Genomic DNA, 23,747 nt, shown 5'->3' on the forward strand with positions numbered 1-23,747 from the left:
AGTATGGGTAATGACTGGACTCAGTAGCCACAGTCAGTATGGGTAATGACTGCACTCATTAGCCACAGTCAGTATGCGTAATGACTGGTTTCTCTCACACATAGCCATTTATACTTAGAGTAAGTAGCAAACTCCTTAACACATCACATATTTTTTCTGTAATTTTCTTAACATGCAATTTAATTTTAATGGTGAATATAACTCCAGGAAGCAGGCAGCTTTTGGGAAATTTCAGCATAAAGTAAAAATGTACAGATTTTGTCCAAATTAATACAAGTATAAACTACTCTGTCACTGTCACCAACTTTATGACTTAAAATCATATTTTTTTGGAACAAATGATGTTTAGAGAATAAATTCAGTTTCTTATCAAACTAATCCAGCTGCAGTCCAAGGTAAATAATTTGACCTTACGGGGAAGAGGGGAAAACAAAACAGCTTAATTTTCAATACAAACAGTACTAAGTACAGCTGGATTTTCCTATTTAAAGTCAGATTCCTGCACTCATCAGGAAAACATCTTCACTGCCTTGCTTCTTTTTTCTAGCCTATGTACCTCCACCCATACACACGCACACGCAAACCAAAAGGACATGAATTTGCCCTGCACTAGGGTACTAATTTAAATATCCCTGGGTGTAGATGTTCATCATTATCACTAGAATATTTTGTTTTATCTATGTTAGTATCCTTAAAAGGACCATCCACTATTATTTTGTCTGTCCTTTCTTGGCAATCACATTGATAAGTACCAGTCACCAGTATTATACTGCGTGTGCACCCACACACACACACACACACACACACACACACACACACACACACACACAGAGTTACATAGATAAATAGACAGATAGATAGATAGATACATGATTGTGTCTATATATGTATGCATGTGTATGTGTGTGTGTGTGTGTGTGTGTGTGTGTGTGTGTGTGTGTGTGTGTGTGTGTTTCTGTCTGTCTGCCTGCCTGCCTATGTGTATTGGAACATAGAGTGGTGGATCGCACCAATACAACTGACAAGCATATCTGTAATTAGTGTTGTAAATTGTGTATAAAAACTATGTTGAAATTATTGCACCATTTCTTAGTAAAACCTTTTTTTTGTAAATTTGCATACTGCATTGAAGCAGCCATTGAGGCTTTCTTGTATTAGCCATAACAGGCATACTCAAAGAAATCACTATACCTATATAAATTGGCAGCAGAGAGATGCCCAGAGTGTCTTTGAACTTTGTGAATGGGGATTTATTGTCATCTGGAAGTATGACTGTGGAACAGAGACAACAGAAATGAGGTAAGAACTGAAAATGGATGCTAACAGCTGGCTGGAGATGGTCGTATTTCCAAGAACGCAGAGGAGAGAACTACTATAAGGCTCAGAAGAAGAGACTGAAGCACATCAGTGTAGAATTGTATTAAAGCTACTATCTATGAGCTGTTGTTTTCAGAAAACAATTTTTATTGTTTCTATGCTATTTTCTTAGCTGCCATTAATGTTCCATATTGGTGGATTGAACTGGGAATTCATGTCAAATCTTCCAAAGCCAAATTCCTAAAAAACTCTACCTATTATTGCTACCCTGACTGAATCACCCATTTTGAGGCTATATTCCCTAAAGAGAGAGAATTCACTCCTGTGGCATGACCTAGAAATTGTTTCTGATTTTCCTTTGATGAGTGTATGCATGCGTATGTGTGTGTGTGTGTCTTCTTCTTGTGTATATGTGTGCCCATTTAAAAAGATGACTACATCAGAAGAGTAACTGGGGACCCTTGCCACTGTAGCTGAAGGGATGATGAGAATAGATAAGTTGGTGGCAGTCATGAGACCAGTTCCACCACAAAAAAAAAACCCTAACCAAAGAAGAGAGTGAAGAGGCATATTTTATCATCTTTGAGCAAGACAGTATTCAGGTGGCATTCTTTTACCCCAGCTGACCACTGAACTGTTGAGGACCTCCACGAGCATGGAGGGAACTGAATATCATTACTATGACATTTAAAAAGCATTACTTGCCAGAGATAGTGCTCAAAAGTTTCATAGCTGGACATTTTCTCATAACAAAATAATAAGATTACAAGCATGTACTATAACTTAAAGCATATAATTATTTATTGTTAGATCCTGAGGGTTTAGGAAAAAAGATAAACATTAGAAATATTAGCAAATGTCAGATTTAATAGATCTTTGCCTACTGTTTTGAATAAGTGGGTATGTCAAATTGACTATAAGCATGCTGAAAGTGTTGTTGTTCTAGTAGAAAGATTTTTATGGTATAAAACTATGTATAAAATGAACAGTCTTGACCTACAGTAAAAGCTGTGATCTGATGCTGTCTTCTCATTCTTCCTCGACCTGTGGGTTTTGGCTCCAACCTCAGATCTGACTTGGCTGCTTAAAAAAGCATAGGCTCCAAAGCTTGAGCTCCTCCACTACCCATAATTCCTTGCTCCCCCCTGGTTACCTCAGATCTCATTTGCTGCTCTTAGGAGAAGCATCACGGTCCATCATCTCGAGCTTCGGTGAAGAGTTTTTTTTTGCTTTAGCCATAAGTTAAGTCGGTTTACTTTTTCCAGTTTTTACAATAGCCTCCCTTACGTTCTTCTACCCTACTTCTACGCTGTAAAAAAAAAAAAAAAAAAGAAATGCTCTGGTTTAGTTTAGCTTCTCTTACTTGCATCTGCTGGCCCATTCTTGTCAGGAACTGCTGTTCTTTCTCCTTCTGTCTTTCTTTCCTTAAATTTTTGTGATGTTCCTGAAACCTTTAGGTTTTAAAAAATGCACTTCCTGTGGGCACAAGCTGCCATTATCTGATGCACACAGGGAGGGCATATATTGTCTCGGCCCTGCTCACCTTGATGCCTCCTGCACAATCTGTGAAGGCTTCCATTGAAGAGCATTGGCCAACAGAAGGAACAAGTTTATTCTAAAGGGCGTTTTACCTCCTTTGGCTCTGTCTGCAGATTCTTCATCTTCTTCAGGGGCTCAACCCCCTGCCAAAAAGCACCGTGAAGACAGGGAGTGCAAACATTTTTTCTTGGGTAAGTCTGCTTCCTCATCGTCAGGCACACCTGCAGGCAAGGGTCCTTATGCATTGGATCCCAGAGCTTTGGATCCAAATTAGTCCATACAATCCTCTCCTCAGTCCCAAGCCTCTTTTGTCTTTGGAGCTCACCCCTCCTTCTGTAGGTTCACCTTGTATAGAGAGGTCTCATAGGACTGTGTCCAGGCAACCTTCCAGAGTATCTTCTGTCAAGTCTACCCACAGTCTTTCGGAGTCAAAGGTGGACAGATTGATGATGCATTTCCTTCGATGCAGATCCAGATGTGGATGTTACCAGTACCATCTCCTACTGTGACTGTGGGCAGACAATCACCCTTTAGACCCCTAACTCCTTCTCCAATCTGACCTGCTGCTTCAGAGGCCTTGGATCCAAATGTCCCAAGAGCAGAGGTGTCATAGCTGATAGTGGATCTCACATTAACCCTTGCATCTACCTTATCTCTCTCAGTTCCAACTATTTCAGAGCAGAGAGGCTCTTGGAGCCAACGCCTCAATGTTGGCTCTGAGGGTTTGACTTAGACTCCAAATTTTTCAGAGCCATTGTTTTCCCTCAGAGTATCTGTGTTTGACAGCTCAGCCCTGGATTCCCTCTCAGAGTGTAGGGCTGGAGGGGGGGGGTTCAGGGGTCTTCTGTCCCAGTATGTTTGGCTCCATGGGTCAATCTTCAGCTTCTATGGCCCATTCTGCTTACAAGATGGTGGAGAGGGCCCTCTCCATGCACAAGAGATCCTTAGCTCACACCCTTTCAGATCCACATCCCCCCTTTGGAGACTGTGTCTGAGACCCCACCATTGTCCCCCTCAAGACAGCTGGCCCAGCAAAGCCTACAAGTGCTTCCACCTTTGGCACCCCAGATCTCAGTCCATGTCTGATGAGGATAGGAAATCCTTCTCCTCCAGATTAGCCATTTTACAGTTGATAACTAATGTGTCCTTGAAGTTAATCTCCCATGCGGTAGAGGGTACCTCTTGGGCCACTGGTTCCAGCACTGACATTAGGTGTCATGCCTGGATGCATCTGTGTGATTTTGTGGAACCCTTCCAGGCATCCTTTGCCCCTTTTGGAGACTGTGTCTGAGACCTCACCATTGCCCCCCTCAAGACAGCTGGCCCAGCAAAGCCTACAAGTGCTTCCACCTTTGGCACCCCAGATCTCATTTGATGTTTCTCTGGAACACCCCACTGAGGAGATTCTCAGAAATCCTGTGTCAAAGAGGTGGATGGTTTTCCACAAAACCTGACCCTGGAGGAGTCAGTGTTCTTGTAGGCTTTTGGGTCCAGCCCGCCTATATCTTGGGTGTCGTCCCCGCAGATGCTCTTGTTTATCTGGTATAAAGCAGGGCTTGGAAGGATCCAGACATGATAGAACCTATACCTAAGTGTGCAGAAAAAATTCTCAGTGCTACCCAAGGGAATCTCAGTACATGCCATGGTTGTTGTGACAGCCACTATAAAGGGGCTGACCCAGGAAAGCTCCTCTGTCCATTACACTAACAGGGAGTCTAGGGCTATGGACAGATTTGGTAAGAGAGTTTACACCTCATCTACTTTCACTCTATGAGCCATAAACTACCCTTCCTATTTTACTAGGCTACAGAGTAATTTAATCAAAGAACTCTCCCTCTCAGTCCATGTCTGATGAGGACAGGAAATCCTTCTCCTCCAGATTAGCCATTTTACAGTTGATAAATAATGTGTCCTTGAAGTTAATCTCCCATGCGGTAGAGGGTACCTCTTGGGCCACTGGTTCCAGCACTGACATTAGGTGTCATGCCTGGATGCATCTGTGTGATTTTGTAGAACCCTTCCAGGCATCCTTTGTCAGTGCCCCTTTTGACGGGCCATTGTTGTTTGGGCTCACCATTAGAGACACACTCTCCCATAGCGAAAAAGATGGAAAGACTCTGTCTGCTATGAGAATCTGTTTTTCTACCCCCCAGAGATCCTTTTCCAGGAATCAGTGGTAGAGGAAAACTGTGGTTCAAAAAATATCAGGGTCCTTTTCAGGAGTTGCAGGGATAATACTCTCCCAGAGGCAGAGGGGGAAATGGCTATAATGGTAAATGCCATCCAAGCAGCAGGGGGGGGGGTCTGCAAAATCAAGGGTCTTGGGAATTCTTTCTTAGACAGACCCTTTCAGCACTACTGAGGTGTTGTCTGACTGCCCTGCTCTGGAGGCAGTCAGAGTTGCTTATCCTTGCACCTAGATACCAGGCTAGCTATCACAAACAATCAGTGGATGCAAAGGATTGTATACAGATCATACGTAATTCCCTTTTCAAAATCCCCCATACTAAAGACATCTCTCTCGGACATTCCGCCCAGTTAGAGAGAGGCAGCAGATTGGAAATCTCAAAGCTGCCACAGAAGAGTCATCCAGAAGGTCCCACCAGATCAGATCAGATCAGGCGTTTATTCAAGATTCTTTTTAATGCCAAAAAAGACAGGGCACCTCAGACCCATCTTGCATCTGACATCCCTGAACAAGTCAGCAAAAACTACAAATATGAGGATGGCCACAATCCAGTCCATTGTACCTCTTTTGAAAATGGATGACTGGATGTGCTCAGTGGACCTGAAGGATGAGTACTAGGATCAGTACTAGCACATCAAGATGGACAGGCACTTCAGAAGGTACCTATGCTTCAGGCTGGGACCCAGTTATTATCAATTTAGAGTGCTTCCTTTTGGTATCACTTTAGCCCTCAGAATGCTTACCAAATGCATGGCGGTAGCCGCAGCTCATCTCAGACTACAAGGATTCCATGTTTTTCCTTAGCTGGACAAGTGGCTCCTAAGCACTCCAACCAGTCATCTACTCATCCGAGCCAGGGACTACCTGGTATGATGAGCCCCTACCTTGGGCATAACAATCAACATAAAAAAGATTTCATAGGGGTCACTTGGATATGACCAAATCTTTGACCTTCCTTACTCCTGACAGGATTTCAAACCTAAAACTACTTGTCAGACAGATTTTGATGAGCCCAGTTCCTCCAGCCAAACTAGTGCTCAGGGCCCTGGTTTCCATGGCTGCCACCATTATTTTCTTACCAGCAGCATGCCTACACATGAGAATTTGTGGGTCCGAATGGAGAGATGAAATGTCAGCAAGTAAAGGAGAGTGGTAGTGATGAAACTGAATTCATCGTCAAGTCTTGGTGAGTACCTCCTGAGGTGGACCATGTTTTTCACAAAATCTCACCAAGGCAACACTGATATATAGACTGTATTTATATAGCATGTATTATGGACAGAAGTAGGTCAAAAACTAAAAAAGATAGCTGGGTGCACAAGACCCAGGATAAAAAAGTGCCCAATCCTGGTAGGAGCACTGGTGCTAGGACTGGAAAAGATGACAGTGTAGAATCCTTAAAATATGGAAACATTCCTACAATGGGGCCAGGCCAGGCCCAAGGGGAGGATGGCCCCCTGTTTTAGAAGGAAGTAGCAGTCCACAGAAATCACAAAAACGGATAGGCCAAAGAAGAGCCATAAAGACAATAGAGTGGACTTTTGAGGATAAGACATAAATTCTGCATTGTTACAATTATGCAAAATGCTCAGAATTTCCAGACTCAAGATATACAAAAAGATTAAGAGATAAGTTAGAGGAAAGAAAAATACTTCCACAAGAAAAGCTGTCAGAAGCTTCAAATAATGTGGGGTAATTAATACCATAGATTTTTAAAAAACAGTAAATAGATCAAGAAACGTTGATCTGTTTTGAAAAAGAAGCATTTGAAGAAGTACAAAAATGTAAACAACAAAACCTAGATACTTTTGAAAAGCATAAAAAAGAAATATGGACATTGGAAAGAAAGATAAATTTGATATGGTGCAATATTTAAGCAAAGGAGAAAGCCAAATTAATCAACATAAAGAAGGCAGCCTCAAAGATATTCGAAGAGAAATACAGGTAAAGGCATCCAGATATGGAACATTTCACACTAAAAAATAATATCCCAAAGAGGGAATATAGAAAAGAAGATCAGTAAAGTAGAAGTTAAAAAATAGAAGTTGAAGTTACAGAGTGCCTGCAAAGTGAAGGATTTGGTGTAGAAAGTCTAACATAGGTTACATCACAGGAGAATGGCACGAGTCCCCAAATTAAGGAGAAACAGGAAGATCAGGGGGCATCTGAAGAAAAAATATGGACATAGGAAAGAAAAAAGAGATTTAATATGGTATAATATCTATGCAAAGGAGAAAGCAAAACTAATCAATACAAAAATAGCAGCACCAAAGATATTTGAATAGAAATACAGGAAAAGGAATACAGACATGGAAAACTTTACAATACAAAAAAATAAGAAGACAAAGAGGAAAAGTAGAAAAGGAAATCAGTAATGGAGATGTTAAAGAAATAGAAACTGAGGTCATGAAGTACCTCCAAAGTAAAGGAGTCAGAGTAGAAAATCTAACTCAGAGAGCACCACAACAGGACAGAGCAATGGAACTCCAAGTTAAGGGGAAACCATTGGAATGGGAAGCAAATGGTCAGGTGCCATATGAAGTTATTTTGGAGCCTTCCCCAGAAAACCAGTATAAACAATCACTTGAAGCTGGTCAGCAAGGGAAGGAACAGGAATCTGTGGAAACTCTGATGCAGTTAATGTTGTGGCCAGTGAGTTCTCATATGACAGAGCAGCAGATGGCACAGGATGAAATTGAAGAGACTCTGCCACAGGAAAATGCAATAGAACTTTCTACAGAATGCCCACAGGAAGTGGAAAACAAAAAAAATGTGCCCTCAGTCTAGAAGAAACCGATGTAAAAGAAGAGTTGCTTGACTTAATAGAGATAGATAGCTATATTAAGATCAATGACAGAAATAGACTGCTGAAGGTTAATAAAACCCCAGAAGTCAGACTTTTGATAAAATAAATGAACACAGTAATTAGGACTATCCATAGAGATTCATGTGATAGAAGTAAAAAGGATATATTACTGTGCAGCTAAATTAATAACTGATAAAGTTCTATCATAAGAACACAGGGTAGTGAGGGAGACAAAGGGGAGAAATCGAATGCCATCATGTAAATATCAAATAGAGAAAACTATAAAGCAACTAAGACAAGAAGTGTCACTGTTAGTAGAGTATAGAAGAGGGAATATATAAACAAAAATACTCAGAAAGATAGACATGATAAAAGCAATGTGCATTATTAGAACAGATCAGGATCTATTGTGCACTATCACAAATAAATTAGAAATCTCAGCACAGGCGGAAAAACTTAGAAGATACGTAGACAAATACAAAGGAAAAGTACAAAATAAGCAGTTTATTAATGACCCAAAAAAGTTTTATAGAGAATTGGGAAGTAAGGTAAAAGGAAATAAAAGACCAACAAAAAAAGAAGAAATAGATACATTTTGGAGAAGTGTTTGCGAAGATCCTGTGGAACATAACAAAGATGCTAAATGGATAGAAGAAGTAAAAGAAAGAATAAGAAGTGTAAAGGTACAGGATATGAAATGGGATGAAGTAGCAACCAGAGAAATTGAGACAAAGTTAAGAAAAGCCTCTAATCGGAAACCCCTCAGGCCCAGCTGCAGTACCTAACTTATGGTTAAAAGTATTAACATCTTTGCACCAGTGGTGGCTGGTAACTTCAAATCAAAGGGGGGCTGCAGGAGACAGCTAAATGGGTGGGACAAATGTGAAGGGGTGTGGCCGACTAGAAAGTGGCGGAGCTATGCTTAAAACCACAAAAACTGGAACTTTAATTAAATACGCTGCCCTGGGTGCGAAACTGTCATTATGAAAGTCTAATCAAGACAAAATCAAGTGTAGAAGCAAAAATATTTCAATGCATTGGCTACATGACAGCTTACTTAATATCTAGATGGAAACAAAAAGGTTGTGAGGCATAAAAAAATAAATTACTTTTTAAATACATTACTGAAATGCCAGTAAAACTCAAGTATAAAAAAATAAAAACAAGCAGCACTCAACTCAAACCACTTCTCCTTGCACTGCAGTTCTAATTATAATTTATATTCAGCTTTATAAAAGTACCAAGTAACATGCTGAAAGTAGCAATCTCTGTGATACCCCACTTGTAAAAATGCCTGACAACTATCTGCTTATTTCATGGGGAAAACATGATCAAAGTAAAAAAATGAACAGCAAACAAGAAACAAGCTCAAGATAAATTGCTTAAAGGATTACTGCACAAGTTATGGACCACACATGATAGATTGTCATTCTGCTTAGTTTATGGGTAAAGCTTACAAAGATGACTGCAAGTCTCCAAGAAATGTAATGAGCTTCTGAAAATATTGTAATCCTGTCCTTTATTACAAATACTGTCATATGCATTTCAGTACCCAAAACGTATACGCAATCTAGTTAGGTAAATATTCTCTGCATGGCAACAATAAAAAGGCTTTCAATGTTGGTCATTTTTTAACAGTATGCTCATTAAAGCTTACTTGCATCTTACAATCTCAAGCCAAGCTTACCTGATGGTCATTAAAGCATTGCTGCTTAAGCACAGAGCAACAGGCAGTAAAACATATGCACTTTCTGAATAATAACAAGCATAAATCAACAGTATAAAAATATGACAAAAACCAAAACATTCTGCAAAATCAAGGACAGATGAAAAGCCATTGTAGTACTTGTGTCTACCTTGGATGGGGGGGAAACTCTGCACACTTACACTGCATAACTGCTCCTTGCCTTGCTTGGACACATCCAGAGTCACTAAATGGGGGAGTGGGGTGCAACAAGTATGTCACAATTAAATTTCTCTGGCTGACGATGATGGCCCTGATACATTTGTCATACCTCTCAACCTCAGAGCAAGAAATCTGGACAAAGCCATACATAGAAGTGGGACAAAGGCCCAAAACGAAGGACAATTTTTAAATACTGCTCTTACAAACAGAAAGTTAATAAAATAGTAGGTCTTGCATTAGTATGAATTTTCTGAAGGGTATGAAATCTGAAACTCAAATGTCTGTCATTTTCTAACTTCAGTCTTAATGATTTGCCACTAATTTGCCAGAAAACCACAATTTTGTGAGAAACCGACCAAAAATGTAATGCAAAAATATAAAATAGACATAAGACAGCTGGGAACCAATATTTACACACACACACACACGCACAGAGAGAGAGAGAGAGAGAGAGAGAAAGAGAGGTCTGAACATCACTAATTTAGAACTTTGCTTTGTCATCTTAAGACTTGACAGTTTTAATCTATTAATTTCTATAATAATGTAAGCAAGCCACCAAATACAACTAAGAATTATATTATAGCAACAAAGCCATCAATAAAAAAAATCTTATTCTACAAATTTTTATTTTGTATCCCCCTTCACCTTCATTATTATTACCAAGTACAACAACTAAGAATTAAAAAAGCCAACAATAACAAAAAAAAAAAAAAACTTATTCCACAAGTTACTTTTTTGTATCCCCTTCACCTTCACTAACCTGCTATTTACCAAGTACAACTAATAATTATTCCAACAAACCCAACAATAAAAAAAAAACATTCTGCAACTTTTTTGAATCCCCCTTCACCTGCACTAACATGCTATTTACCAAGTATAACTACTAAGAATTAATAAAGCCAACAATTAAAAAAATCTTACTCTACAAGTTACTTTTTTTTGCATCCCCCTTCACCAACCTGTTATTTACCAAGTGCAAGTACAACTAGTATTAAGAATTAATAAAGCCAGCAAAAAAAAAAAAACACTTTTATTCTACAAGTTACAACTTTTTTGTATCCCCCTTCACCTTCACTATCCTGCTATTTACCAAATACTTTACAACAACAAAGAATTAATAAAGCAAAAAAACAAGTTGTGTTACATCCCCCTTCACTAACCTGCTATTTGAGTGCTTTTCCTCCTTTGGTTCTTCGAAGTGCTTCTTCTTTCTTTTGCACCACCAGCCAGGTCAAGGTGCATTGCTCTGCTGCCACTGTACTTTGAGACACCTCTAACTCAGGAACTCCAGCTTCCAGGCCTCCAAGAAAACAAACGTGTGTACTGCTCTGCAGCTGCTGCTTCTTGGATCTCTCTCTCTTCCCAGCATGCAAAGCGTGGGAAGAGAGCGAGAGCTGAGAACCAATCAGTACCCATCCAGCCATGTCCGCATCACGTACATGACTGCGAACATGGCAGTCCGAGCCCCTTCCACTCACTGCGGTTAAAAACCGCATGGACTTGTGGACATGTGCATACAAAAAGTATATTAATTAATCCAGACTGGCTTAACTGCAGTCTGGATTGAGAGAAAACTATTTATTTTTAAAAACCCGGAACTCACCGAGCATGCATGCGGAGTTCAAGTTCCGGGACCTGGTGACTCAGTCGAACATGCATGCAACAGGTAGCCTGTCCAAGCCAGTGAAGCCAGTCAGTGTTTTTTTAAAATAAATATACTTTTTTAGTTTTTCTTTACTTTTAGCTGGGGGGGGGCTGCAGTCCTACAGTCCAATACCACGGGCCGGCCCTGCTTTGCACAAAGATTTAGCCATGAAAAAAAATTATTTATATGCGCACCCCACCCCAGACAGACACCAACCTGGCTAACAACAGGAAAATAATTTTTCTACATAAGAATGAACCTGCAAGCTACCCTAAAAATTATAGACCAATAACTTGTCTTCCGACGACGTATAAACTATACATTGGAATTGATGCCAACAGAGTTTATAGTCATTTAGAAGAAAACTCAGTTATGGCAACAGAACAAAAGGGCAATAAAAGAAAGTCATACGGAACAAAGGATCATTTGTTTTTAAATAATGTCATGGGGAGAACTGTAAAAATGGGAAGAATTTAAGTACGGCATGGATTGACTACAAACAAGAATTTGTTAGTATCTCACATTCATGGATAAAATAATGCTTAAAAATCTATAAGATACACCCTACACTGATCAACTACATTATAGTGACCATGAAACAGTGGCAGACCAGTTTGCAAATTATTATTCCAGGGATAAAAATTCAAAGGGGGATATTCCAGGGTGACTCTCTGTAACCACTGCTATTCTGCCTTGCCCTTAAACCATTAAGCTGTCTACTTAACAGCTTAGGCTATGCCTATAATTTGGCTGCTAGAAAACAACAAAGTGTAAAGACTTCTCATCTTCTCTTTGTCAATGATTTGAAACTGTATAGCTCATCAGATGAGGAACTGAAAGTACAACTGCAAGTTGTTAAAACTTTTTCAGATGTTATAAGAATGTCATTTGGTCCTGATAAATGTGCAAGAGCAACCTGTAAAGCAGGAAAACTGCACCATCTAGAAAACATCAGTTTGGGACAAGAATGTAATATAAAAGAACTTCAGCAGGAGGGAGTGTATAAATATTTGGGGATTGAAGAAGGATCAAGAACAAAACATGAATAAATGTAAATAAAACTTAGTAAGCAGTTCATTAGAAGACTTAAATTAATCCTGAAAACAGCATTGGCATATAGGAATAAAATACAAGCTATAAAACAATTTGCTCTTCCTCCTAACTTACAGTTTTGGAGTGATTGACTTGTCCCAAAAGGTGTTCGATAGATTAGATAGGAAAACAAGAAGGGTGCTTCATGCTCACCAAATGATTTATAAAAATCAGTGCATGCCAAGATTATATATTTCCCATTATATATTTCCCATTCTGAGGGAGGGATAGGCCTCCTTGAAATTGATTACATGTACAGATCTGCAATTGTGAGACTCCACACATATCTGCTGACCTCACAGGACCCAAATGCTGTGAAAGTTTTGAAATATGAGGAGAATAAATCTAAGAAGACTTCCCTGCTTAGGGTAGCTGAAACAAGAATGGATATCAAACCACACGTGGACAAAAACCAGGAACAAGTGAATGTGCCAAAAAACAAAAGAAATAATATAAAGTAAAGGACAGATGAGAAGGCAAGAAATGTTGAAAATGCATAAATATAGTTGCAAGTATAGAAAATGTTTTGAAGAACCTCATGATCAGGAACAAATGCAGGAATGGTTAAGGAGAGGCAAATTCAAACCAACAGATGAAAGGTTACTATTGGCGGCACAAGATAGTGGGCTACTTACACTGTGGTTTACAAAGTCCATTGAACATGACGGAAAAACAGACAAATTTAGGTTTTGTAAAACAGAATTGGAAACAGTTGCACACCTTGTTGCTGGTTCAACCTACTAATGGCAGAATGACTGTATACTGAAAGGCATAATAATGTGGTGAGACTGTTGCACTGGGGACTGTGCAAACATTATGGCATTGAAGTGGTTGAAAAGCACTGGAAGCATGAGCCACAAACCATCATAGAAAATGATGAAGTTTACATCACATGCGATCATCCATTGCCAGCAGTTCAAAAGATAGATGCTAGAAAACCAGATATAGTGGCCCAAGAAAAGAAGACAAAAGTAGCATTGATCATTGAAATTGCCACACCTAGTGACTACAGTATCCTGTGTACAGAGAGACACAAAGTCATAAAATATCAGGATTTGCAAGCAGAAACTAGAGCAATGTGAAAAAAAGATACACAGATAGTTCTGATAGTTATTTAGATATGATACCAATACTTGTAACTCCATACGAATTGCAGATGGAGTTATTACTAGGCACATTGCAGGTGCTACAAAGTGCACTTTTGGCTGACATCAAAGTGTGAAACAATACTAATTTCATGATCTTTAATCATACTTTGACTTAGGAATGGGGTTCATTCCTGTCATGGTATTAGAAACCCAAAAAATTTAGAGAAATTTAAAAAAGGAGAATTCTGCAATGAACCTTAGCATCCAGTGGTCACTTCTTCAACAACACCTCAGCTATCCATTCAAACTATCACGAGTGTGCAAGGATTCTCTCCTTTGGTGGCTTCACTTGCCAGAGATTCTTCAAGGATGCCCCTTTGTTCTTCCTCCCTGAAAAGCGTCATTGACCACAGATGGTTCACAGGTGGGGTGGCAGGATATTTCCTGGGTTGGTCAGTCCAAGGATGTCACAGGAGACAAACATGCATATCGATGTCCTGGAAATGAGAGCAGTCCTTTTAGTGTTGCAGGCACTTCACAGCTTCCGTCCTCCAGGGAAGATTGCAATATAAATGGACAATATGTCAGTAGTTTGGTACATCAACAAGCAAGGGGGAAACATATCCTACCCCCTGTGCCAAGAAGTAGTGAGAATGTGGCAGTGAGCAATTTCTAACAACAACCTTCTGATTGCAATGCAGATTCCACGGGAGCACACCATTCTAGGGGACAGGCTCAGAAGAGTCCTATTGATGCCTCACAAGTGGTTTCTGAATCAGTCAGTGGTGAACATGATCTTCTGCAAATGGGGTCAGTCTTGCTCTGATCTCTTCGGATCTCCCCACAGCAACAACTGCAGCAGGTTCTTTGCCTTGCTTCCCCCTCAGGGACAGTCACCCAGGGATGGTCTGGTTCTTGCTTAGCCTCTCATATTACTTTATGTATTTCCTCTTCTCCCATTAATCATCAAGTTTCTTCAGAAAAAATCCAGGTTGAAGATCAAAGTGATCCTAATAGCCCCCTTTTGACCTAGACAAATCTGGTTCACCGTCCTTTGGTCTCATCTAATTTGCCCTCCATGGATGCTCAAACCTCATCTAGTTCTGCTATCTCATCCATCAGGTCAAATGTATCTTACTCTCCCAGGTCTGAAACAAACTGCATGGTTTCTGCAGTTCCAATGATGGCTAGATCTGCCAGACTTTCATCCCCAGTCTGAAGCATTCCAATATCCTCCCACAAATCTTCAACAAGAAGAATTTACAAGAGCAAATGGAAGAGATTTTCTGTTTGGGTTAAATAGCAGAAATTAGATCCATTTACTGCACCTGCCCAGCAGTCCTATATTTTCTTGCTCATATTTTCACAAGTACAATTGGCAGCTATTTTCAATTTTCATATCCGAGAAAATACATCATCTTTGGCCTTGTCCAAGTTGTGCATGGCTTTTCTTAGATGGACTTTCCTTCTTCACCCTCTTGTCAAAGATCCAACATGTCCTTGGGATCTAACTATGATTTTGCAGGCTCTGGTTCTTCCTCCATTTGAACCCTCAGCCAAAGTAGACCTGAAATTTTTATCATGGAAGACTGCTTTCCTCGTGGGTATCACTTCTGCAAAACAAGTGTCTGAATTGCGAGCTATGTTTTCTAGACAACCTTCCATAATTTTCCATAGAGACAGAGTGGCATTACATTCTAATCCTTCCTTTCTTCCCAGATTTGCAACTGAGAACAATATAAACCAATCTATCAAGTTACCAGTCTTTTCCCTCATTTTCAAAAAAAAAAGGAAAATACACACTCCAACTTCTAGATGTTCACAGACAGTTGTGTTTATATCTAGACAAAACTAACTCTTTCAGAAAATCTGACTATCTTTTCATATCTTTTTTGAATTCCAAAAAGGGTAAACCAGTTACCAAGACCACCTTAGCTAAATGGTTAAGGAACTGCATCTTGTTTGTTTATGAATCCAAAGGTGTTCCTTTACCTCACCGAGCCAAAGCTTATTCTACTAGATCAATGGTAACTTCTCAAGCCTTTTAGGCTAAAGTTTCAATTGATGACATTTGTTCAGCTGTCTCCTGATCTAATTCACACACCTTCATTTCCCATTACAAACTGGACTTAGTGTCCAGAAGTAGAGATGTTTTTGGTTCTGAAGTGCTCCGAAATATCCTCCCATGAAGGCTACCCATGTTTTTTTGCAGCTGGGGGCTTTGTCCCACAAGTCAAGGAAGAATGAGAAGACAACATCAGCTAAAGAAGTTATGTACTTACCATAACAGTCATCTGTGTTGTCTTTCTCATTCTTCCTTGACCTTCCCTCCCTCCTTTCTCCTGCCCTTTTGTGTATGACCTGACAGATGTGTTTATAAGAGCCTCTATTCCTTGTTGACCTCCTATTATTTCTCTAGTCTTCATTAGTAACTGTCAGAATTTGAGGTACATTGCCTATATGATTGTATTGTTGGCAAACATGTTAGCAGCAAAGTTGATCTGAGGTAACAGGGGGGAGTGAGGCATTATGGGTGGGTGAGGAGCTCGATCTTTGGAACCCAAACTTTTGTAAGAGGCCAAGTCAGATCCGAGGTCGGATCCAAAACCCACAGGTCAAGGAAGAATGAGAAGGACAACACAGATGGAATGTTATGGTAAGCACATAACTTATTTTTTATTTTTATGATAGACAAAAGCTAGATGCAGACATACTCTGTTTTAAAAGTGGAAAAAGAGTTCCTTGGCTAGACTTTTTACTAGTGATATTAACACTGTTATACCTGTCAAAATCATAACAGCTGAAAAGCATGCTAATAGTGATGTTATGCCTCTGGAATGTGATACATTTTCTGTCAACATGGTTGCTATTCCACTGTACTTCTGCACCACTCTCAAATAAGATGGTCCAAAAATATTCCAAACACTCAAACACTTTATTAAAACATAAAGTTAAGCAACAAATTTCACTTCTACCTATCTTAAAAATTAGAGTGCAAAATTTAGAGTTCAGGTTTGACACTGGGAAAGATTTTTACCATTTTAATAACTCTGGTATTGCATTTTTATTTTTATGTTATTGTATTCGTACATATTTATTGGTTTTAATACTTGTATTTTTTTTTTGGTAATATTTTAGGTTATTTTCAGTAATGTACCTCTAATGAAGGAACTTAACTATTTAATTGAAGTCACATGGCTTTTTTAGTAGCAAACAATGTATTTAAATGGTAGTTTGATTGGTAATTATGTTCCGAAGAAGTCCCAGTTTTAGGGATGAAAGCAATTAACTTTATGTTTTAATAAAGTGTTTGAGTGTTTGGAATATTTTTGGACTATCTTATGGGAGATCACTAATCTCTTGTTCATAGCTTTGCTGGCTGTCCACATATTCAAGCTCCTTTTATGTGGAGTTACTGGTTTTGGTGAGCTTGTTTGTGCTGTTAGAGGATTTATTAGTTATTAAACTTGTGTTTGGTACCTTTTCACTTGTGGCTAACTAAAGCATGTTTTTAAATTAAGAAGACTGGGACTGCAATTCTAGTGGAAGTAAAAAGGTAGTCTGGTCTGACGGAGTTGGGAAATGCACAGGGAGGCTTTTAGTGAGAATTACTTGTAGCTAGTTATTTGACTTGTTTCTGATACATTTTCTCTTTATTTTCAAGCCAAAGCATGTTTTTACATTAAGAAGGCTGGGACTGCAATTCTAATGAAAGTGAAAAGGTAGCCTGGTCTGTCCAAGTTGGGAAGCACACAAGAGAGCTTAAAATGACAGTTACTTCTTGCATCTGGTTGGTAACTTTTCACTTTTGGCCAACCAAACTGTGTTTTTGCATTTAGAAGACTGGGGCTGCTATTCAAGTGCTATTAGTAAAGTAGCCTGGTCAATCCAAGTTGGGAAACACATGGGGAGGCTTAAAGTGAGATTGTTTCATCAGCCAAAATGCTTTCTAGGGGCTCGGTTGGGTGGTAATCTATACTTGAGAGATACTTTTGCTGTGCTTTAACATTAAGAAGTTCTAGAATCATCCATGTTGTGGCAGAATATGTTCTCCTGGTCTTTCTATGTTGGGAGGCTCTCCAGGAACTTAAAGGTAGTCTTTTATTGACCAGAGAGCATAGGAGCTAGTTTTCAGATTTTTTTTTCTGTCTGCTATAAATTAGTGCATTTTCATGGAGCTGTTCACAGCTTAGTACTGGTTACTAGTTCTCTTAATAGTAGCAAACCTGCAAAGCTAATAACCCTTAGCAAAGTAAAGCTTTGTGTGGAGCTAATCTTGGGCAGCTAGATATAGTATCAAATAGCACTAATGTCATATCACTAGTTGACATCTAGCCTTCACCCTAGATACCACTCAGGTGTCCCCTGTAGCACCAAGACCCTAAGCAATAATAGCCAAACCTTAATATAGGCTGCGACAACATGGATTTGCAATTTTCTAATGTCTCTGTGGGCAGCTTGGTAGAAATGGGCATCCTGGGACAGTGTAGCAGTTGTCTCATGTACTCAGACAACATTTTAATCCTTGAAGAAACTAAATCACTATGAGAGGGAGAAGTCCATAAATAACTTCCTTGGAGGGAAGAATATCACTTAAAAACAAGGTTGTCAAAGGCAGACACACACTACAACCTTTGCACATAACACTCACAAGACACATAGACCTTCTTATGCTGATATTGTATTAATAAAGGTAATACTGTCAATGCCTTAGCTAAACATGTTCAGATGCAAGGTAATGCACATAGGTTTTCCTTTATTGTGTTAGATGCTATATATGAGAATACTAGGTTAGGCAACATTGAAAATGAAACAGAGAGATGTGAAGCAAGATGAGGAGCCAAACTATGTTCTCATACGGGGTTAGGTTTAATTGAATTTGTACCTTGGAAACCTGTTTTAAAAGCCAAAAGGAATAAGAAAAAGTAATGTTTACCTCCCTCTGCTGGGCTCACTTCTTCAGTAAGTTCGTCTTTAACTATTTAATTGTTTTATTAGTTTTAGCCCCTGATTGGTTTGTGTGTTATAACATTGTTATATGAATGTTCAGTGAACATGCTGTTTTATTAGGTTATGAAGACACTATGATTCTATACCAAAAGCACTTACCAGTTTGTATATGCATTAAACTTGAATTTATTTTACCTGCTGTTTGCTGCCTACTTAATTTATATTTGGATATGTTGAACTGTGACTGCTGTGTTTCCACATTGGTGCTTTTTTTTCTGTACTCAGTTTGGTTCCTGACTACTAGTGTGGTTTGTCTGCTGGTGGAATTTTTGTGTTTTATAATTTTGTATTTTAGTCACTTTTCAAACTTAAAACAAAAATCCAGCTTTGGCCAGCTGTGTGAATAGTATCTAGAGCTTGTGGTAATTAAGCTCAGTCCACTTTGCATTGCATTTTACATTATACTAGCAGTCAACCATCTTAGTCTCTAAACTCTTAAAAGCGTCAAAACAAAACATTTGGCCTACAGTTTGCATCCAGAGAAATACAGTTAAACTACATTTAAAATACTGCTCTTGTCTTAACATTTCAATCAGTTTTATGTGTTTCCCATCCACCCACCTACCATTTTATTGTTGTGCTTCAAAGCATTGAGACTTTGAGCTGTCTGGCCCTATTATATCTGTCTTTGAAAGCTCCTCCCAATGTCATTTTCCAGTATACCTGGCCCTGGAAGCTCCTCCCAGTCTTATCTATCCTGGTCATCTTATTGGGCACTGCCAGATGAAACTATGAAGGCCTTCCCCTTAGATTGTTAGTGTGCTCTAAAATTACCTTACAGTGTGAGTTCCTCATTGCTGACTTATTTGACTTTAAATCACCTTATGATTATGTGTAGCTAGTTGTTTGATTTGTTTCCGGTACTTTTCCTTTTTTGGCTAACTAAAGTGTGTTTTTACATTAATAAGACTGAGACTACAATTCTAGCAGCTGAATAAAGGTAGCCTGGCCCGTCTGATTTGGGATATGCACAAGTAGGTTTAAGTGAAACGTATTGTTGTAGCTAGTTGTTTGATTTATTTCTGGTGTCTTTTCAGTTTTGGCTTACTAAAGAGTGTTTTTTTTACATTAAGAAGACTAGGACTTCAATTCTAGTGGCAGTAGAAAGGTAGCCTGGCCTGTATGCATTAAGAATAACACAGGGAGGCTTGAGGTGAGAATTACTTGCTGTAGCTTGTTTGATTTGTTTCTGATACCCTTTACACTTTTGGCTAACTAAATTATGTTTTTATATCAAAAAGACCAGAACTGCAATTCTAATGGTAGTAGAAAGTTAGACTAGTCTGTCTGAGTTGGTAAACACATGGGGTTGGGGGCTTAAAGTGAGATTGTTTTATTGGCCAGATGGGTTTTTAGTTTAATCACTTGTCTTTGAGTCTATAAATTTGGCATTTGCTCAGCTCTTGGCTCAGATGCACAGAGCTGAAATGCGTGGCATCCACACCTGTTTTATCAGTGTATTTTGTAGCATCTGGTGCTATCCAGTCTATGATAAGTATTTTAATTTCAAATATTGCACTTTTCTAAGCTATTTCTGAAGACTGCTGTTGTACTTCAAAATTATTTTATTGCATTTTTTCTGAATTTTATCTGTGTAAGTGTGTTTGTTTTTCCTTAGCTCAGATGATGTTCATGTGGTTTAAAATTGCCATAAAGTATGTATTCCTCATTGCTGGCTTGTCTGCAGTAGAATCACCTTGTAATTAATTGTTGTAGCTAGTTGTTTAACTTGTATCTAGTGGCAGTAGAAAGGCAGCTTGGTCTGTCTATGTTGGAAAACACACATGGAGGCTTAAAGTGAGAACATTTCTTTGACCAGATAAGTTTTAGTTGGTTTAGTCATTTTTCTTTGAGTCTATAAAATTCCACTGCTTGTCACACTGAGGCATTTAGTAACACCCTATATAGGCACATGCACTTAGAAACTAAATTTCCCTTATAAACTTCATGTGTAACTCTACCCAGGCTCAATAATGGAAATAACAACTTGTTGCTCTCTTTGGGGTACCGCTAAATGACTGCAGTCATACATAGCCTAGTTGCACATTCTACTCTCACAGCACTCAAGTTAGCCTGCTGTACCACCCCTTTGTAATTCATCTAAAAAGGACCTGGCACCATGGATGTACACTTTGTCAATTTGTTACCCAGCAACTTGGCGGATATAGGCATCCTGAGATGATGATGAAATTGTCTCTTGTCCACTGACAACCAACTAATTTTTAGAGAAATTAATGCAGTATGTCGCTGGAGTCAAGACTAACACAAAAACACTCAAAATAACAATCAGTTTGTTGTTAACATAAGCATTACACCCACCACACATAGTACTGACCCAACATATAGACCAGCATATGCTGAGACACTTAAAATCAGCCTTCCTAAACCCCAAAGACTGCCTAGATAGTTATCCTAAAAGGAATCCCCAGCAAACCCAAAAGCATTGTATTAAAACAGCACTGAACACAACACATACAGCCACACCCTTTGGTGCATCAACTACAAAGCCCATAAGACACGCCAACACAGTACCTAATATTTTAATCATAGAAGACTCCATTGTGAGCCATACAAATGTCTCACTCACCAGGGTGATTGAGAAGATATCATGGTCAGTAATCTATCAGGAGCCAGGATCCACCAGTTCACCCGTGCACTCAAGTCATTAAACCACAAGCATGACTCAGTTATAGTTCACATCAGTGTAAATGATCTGAGATGTACCTCCCTGGTCTATGTGAAGAGAGACATTATGAACCTATTGGACTATGTGTCCCAGGCTTGTATTTGCATTGAGCAGCACTCTACTTTCACTTAGGGTGATGCCACAACATAGGCAACAGATAATTGACTTCATTAACTGCCATAGTTTCTGGTATCATTTCAAGAGGGTACAATATTTTTCAGCATAGGAGGATATGGACAACAGACCATGTTTATTTGCCAAGGATGGTCTGCACCTGTTCCCTCTAGGCTTTCAAAAACATTTTCCTCACCATAGTGCCTTTGTTAGGCAATGCTAAACTTATAACACTTACAAGTAGCAAATCCAACCCAAGATAATTTAAAGGGGCTACTGTTCAGTGACAGGAGCCTTAACAAGAAACTCCACTCCCTCCAAGCTCTCCTCACCATGGGGAATATGGACTTCTGTTCAATTACTTAGACATGGTTTAAAGTGTCAATAGTATGTGCATAGTTGGTCATAGTTAGTTATTTCTAATAAGTTAGGTAGTTTAGACGATTTTGTCTGCTTGGCGATTATTGGTGGTTACTTGTATTTGTCAGCCGTCATTGACTTTCTATATGTGTTAATTATTCTTTAGCCGATTGGTGTATTGTTGATTTTTTTTTATGCTTTACAAGGAGATAGGCTGTGCAGCCATGTGTGATTTTAAAGTTCAGTGCTCATTAATGTGATAATTTTTTATTGGCTCTCATAATGACAGTTTTGATTGGATGTGAGCTCTTTGAACAACCAATGACTATTTAATTGTTTTGTGTATTTCTTTAGTACTACTTGAGTAAGTAGATATACATATGATGTGAAATTTTCCAACATGGTGTTTTGTGTATATGCTCTATTTATTATTGTGCTGCATTTTTCAAATTCTGTATAGCACCTCTTTGGTGGTCACTAGATGATGTATGTAATTTTTGCAGGTGTTCCATTTTTTAGATGTTACTGTCTATTGTGTTGTATTTAAAGACTATTTTCAGTGAGTGGATGCATTATGTGTGATGCTTTATTTAGTTAATGATCAGTACTGAACAATCAGTGTCATAGCATTTCGGTCTGTCATCTTTATTTTGATATTATTGGACTACTGTACTTATTGGAAATAAAATTACTAGTGGAGGGTATTTGGACAGGTCATTTTGTTTGGCCTATAGGTGTTACTTGATTCGTATATTTGTGGCTTAAGATTCTTAATCTATTTCCTTTTAATATACATTGCACTGGTTTACAGCGCTTTTGACTGGTTAAATTTGTCTGTATTATATATTGGTTGTTTAGTGCATGTTCTAACCGATGGTGGCAAGAAGTTGTTTATTAAGTATGATTGGATAAGAGAACGTGTTTAATCAGTTGTTGCATCATGATTATACTTATCTTAAGACACGTTACACTGGTATACAACATTTTTGATTGGATGAACTTATTGTGTTGTCCATTGGTTGTTTAGTGTTTCTCTTTAACCAAAGATGTGGAGAGTATACACAGAGTATGACTGGATAACAGGTTTTATTTCAACTAATAATGACTTTTTGTAGATTAGTGACTCATTTACATGTTAAATGTAATTGGCTGGAAGGTTCTTTTTAAGGTCTATACACACTGAGCTGAGCACAGGAGGGGCACTGACCACAACTCTGATTTGTGATATATAACAATAAGTATTCTGTTTTTGTGGTTTGCTTATTTTTACTAGTTATTGCTTATTCTATCCATTTATAGCACTTTCTATTGTCTGCTGCATACTTTTTATTGTATTTTATTTCTATAAACTAATCTTCATGGCTGTACTAAAATGTTCTGCCTTTCAGGGCCTGATAAATGAGTTTTTTACTGTCACACTGTTTGTAAAACTTTTTTAGCTAATTTCACTGTGTGAAAGGTATTAACTGGAAATTTTCTCCATTTGTTAAGCATCTGTTTTTTTGTTCTGATTTCCTGCCAAGGAGTGTATCATATAGCTGATTTGTTTGCAATTAAAATCATTCTCTAGAGTCTAAATCTCAAGATGCACTCTCTCAAAGCACTCCTCAAAATGGAGAATATCGACACTTGTGCTGTAACAGAGACCTGGTTTAAAGTGGCAGAAAGCAGCAGGCTATAACTCATTCCACACCTTTTGGTCCCAAAACATGGGCCAGAGCTCCATAGGTGGTGGTATCTTCATAGTCATAAGGGTTATGTACACCTCCTGACTAGTAACACAGCATAACGCATCTGAGATACTTCAGGTAAAACTAACATTGGGTAAGATGGTGATCCAGGTCATAGCCTGCTATAGGTCCCCAACCATTTCCTTAGAATCCCACTCCATGTTCCCAACCACCGTGGAATCTATCAAGGTCCAACCCAACACTCTCTTACTAGGAGACGTCAACTACCCTTCCATCAACTGGGAAAACTACTCAAGCACCAATAC

Source organism: Protopterus annectens, chromosome 9.part0 (assembly GCF_019279795.1).
Source record: "Protopterus annectens isolate FY-2018-M chromosome 9.part0, PAN1.0, whole genome shotgun sequence".
NCBI classification, from domain to species: Eukaryota; Metazoa; Chordata; order Ceratodontiformes; family Protopteridae; genus Protopterus; species Protopterus annectens.